The following is a 3307-nucleotide window of genomic DNA, read 5'->3' as shown; positions in this document are numbered from 1 at the left end:
CTCCAACAAATACTTCCCAATGGATTCAGTCTAACGTACGACTCATCCTAAGTATATTCTTCAGATACGGTCTAAACTACGACGTATTCTAATTCTCAGGTCTATCAAGCCGGATGGCATCTTGAAGCCCATCTCCGACAAAAGTCCCTACTTCAGCTAGGGCAAATTTCTTGGTATTCTAGTGTTCAATCATCTTCCACCTTCAGATACCGACTGACATACAAACCACTCTACATCTTCAGGTTTAAGATAATTGAACAGGGGCAGCTGTCATACCCCAAAATTTGCCCATACTATTTCTCATGTGCAAGTTCAAATCAATGCACAAGGTTCCTAGAACACTTCCATATGATAAAAATTGAGAGATTTATGACTTGGTGATATTGGCCATATTTTGAGAAAACGCATAAAACAAATACTGAGTAAATTCATCTTTTTTTAAAGGGGCCTAAGTTTTGTGATTCAAACTTGTTCCAAAAGGTCATCCATGACCCATAATCCATTCAACCATTTTTTAGTATTTATTATCTATTTTATTTTGAATTTAAATTCAATTTAAAATTCAATAAAATATTAAAAATATGCAAAGATTATATTTGGATTCCAAGTGTGATTCAAAATCTCACCAAAATCAAAGGAAATTAATTGGATTTTATTAAGGGATAATTGGCTAAATTTGGTACCAATCTAGCAAGTTTCCCTCGAAAATCAATCAAGAAGATTTCACAAATCAATCTTGCCAATTGCAAAGATTTAGACCAATTCTGTTGACCTACTTGAATCCCCATAAATACCTAGATTAATTCAGAGGCAAGGAGGAGTTTTTGGCTGGGCAAGAGAACCTGAACCGAATCCTTAAAATTCTCCCAAAAAATCCACATCGTTTCCTCAATTGCAGCGAAGTTCAAAGCTTGTTACCGATTGATTACGTATCTTGGATGCTTCCTGAAGGCGTTTGAAGCATCTGCAGAGTCGCACGCGTCAAGCATCACCGCTAAAATCACTCACGGTTTGCCTTTTTTTGTTTTAATTCAATTGCATCAATTTACGCATCATGAGCATGTATTGATCATGTGTTTACGTTTGTATGAGTGTTTGGTTCGTTTCTGGATAATTGGATCGAAGTTTAAGTGCAGGTTCGGCCCCCCACCATTTTTAGGGTTTATGAACCTCAAATTAGGGATTTCGGATGGAGGCGAAATCGACCCAAATTAATGGCCCCATTTGATTCGCAGTACCGTTTATAGTTGATTTTGATTGTTAGTTGTGTTGTTTTGAGCGTGATTTGCAGATTTGATGAGGGAGGGTCTACGGCCACGCACGAGAAACCGTTGCCTAAAAGCTGTTATATTTTTCCAGAAACTCAACGAGGAAGAAGAAGTGGCCTGGGCGCGCAAAGCTTGTTTAAATTCCTGAATTAATTTGGTTTTTTCTATATAGTATATTACGTTTATGTTATTATCATCAAATGACAATTGGTTCAGTGGTAACAGGAGCGCGTTAAGGCTTACATGTACAAGGTCAGGGGTTCGACCCCTGCGCGTGACAAGCTATTATTTTTGGGTTTGTTTTCTTTAAGTGTTCATGCAGATCCTGTGTGCGATGCGCGTAGGCGTTACTATACACCCTCAAGATCCGACCGTCAAATCTGCAGCGTTTTGGATCAAGCGTACCAGGGTTGAAGGATTATCACATGGGCATTCAGTCTCACCACACTCAAGCATCAGCTAAGTTTCTTTCAAATTTTATTTATTTATTATTACATAAGCTTGTTTTTTATTTAATTATATATCTATATGCAATTCTTTCTTTATATTTTCCTTTTACAAAACATTTTATTAAATTTCTTTTTCTTTTCATAAATAATAAAAATCATATTTTTATATATTTATCTTATCTTATTTATTTATTTTATTTATATTAATTATTAAAATTAGTTTTTATTCATTTAAAATTCTTTAAAAATTCATATATATTTTATTTCAATTCCAAAAATTCCTAAAAAATTTTATTTCTTACACTCGATTCAATCTTTTGTCCCGATTTAATTAATTAGGTCGCAAGACCAATAATTAATTAAATCAATTTACCATTATACTCGATTTGAATCCTAATTAGGGTTTGCCCTACACTGAATATATCTCTTCTGTGCCTTTTCAGGTTTACCAACATGGTTCTTTCCGACTATGCGCCTCGCCGATTATAGAAGCTAAGTTCTATTTCATATTTATTTTAAATAGTCATTCTGTTTTATTTTGTTCCTTTTCATCAAATTAGGGTTAACCTTAATTGCCAATGAACTGCCTATACACTCACGCCTTGTTGTTTCTTCTTTCAGTTCTCAATGGTCAGAGTCAATGCTTCAAGCTACCCCCAATTCTCAACCTTCATCAATCGAAGCTAAGTTTCTTTTACCTTTTTCTTTTATTGTTATTTTTATTGATTAGTGTTAACCATACCTGCATCGGAACCGATAATGCACTCACCCCTATTTTCTGTTTATTTTTCCTCTTCCAATCTTCAGGGTTTGCCAAATGCCAAAGCTTCGCATAGTCGGTAACTCTAAACCCTGATTTTAAATTATTACTTCCCCTTTCCTCCGCTGGTTGCAATTTCCCTTCCCCCATTATTATTGTTAATATTAATTGTTGTGGTTAGTAATTATAGGGAGTGCAAGCTTGTAATTAACTTAGAATCACTAATTACAAGATAATATAACCGAATATAATCACATGATTGTTGCACCCACGCACTCTTTTGGGGTAACCTCTCTGTTGCCTGTTGCCTTGTTGCCTGTTGCCTTGTTGCCTTGTATTTTGTGCAGAATAGCCAGTCCCTCGAATACGAGGATACCTCAGCCATGTTGCCTCGATTAAAGGTCATGGTCCCTAATGATGCTGCCTTCGATACACTAACATGACCTCGACCCTCGAAAGTTGCCTACGGAAAAGGCTGAGGTATCTTCTGGCTGCCTACGAAATGGCTTATTCTGATCCTTGCCTTAGACTACCTGCCCTTCTATGGCATGGGACAGTCTTATGGCAAAGGATGCTTCGATGACCCTTCAACCTCCAAACGAAAGGCTTCCTGCCCTCTTATGGCAAGGATAGACCCTTTCATTCTGAAAGGCTAAAAAGAGACCTATCATCTGAGTTTAAGGTAATTGCCCCTAATTGCCTTGCAATGCTCAAACTTTCATTATATTCTTTCTCATAATTTTTCAAAAGGGCTACGCTCATTTACGAGCTAAAGTCCCTATCTCTTTCATCTACATTTTCTAAACAAACGAGCAAGCAAAGCAATTAAG

The sequence above is a fragment of the Vicia villosa genome, unplaced genomic scaffold, assembly GCF_029867415.1.
Source record: "Vicia villosa cultivar HV-30 ecotype Madison, WI unplaced genomic scaffold, Vvil1.0 ctg.001829F_1_1, whole genome shotgun sequence".
Taxonomy (NCBI): Eukaryota; Viridiplantae; Streptophyta; class Magnoliopsida; order Fabales; family Fabaceae; genus Vicia; species Vicia villosa.
This window is presented reverse-complemented; position numbering follows the sequence as displayed.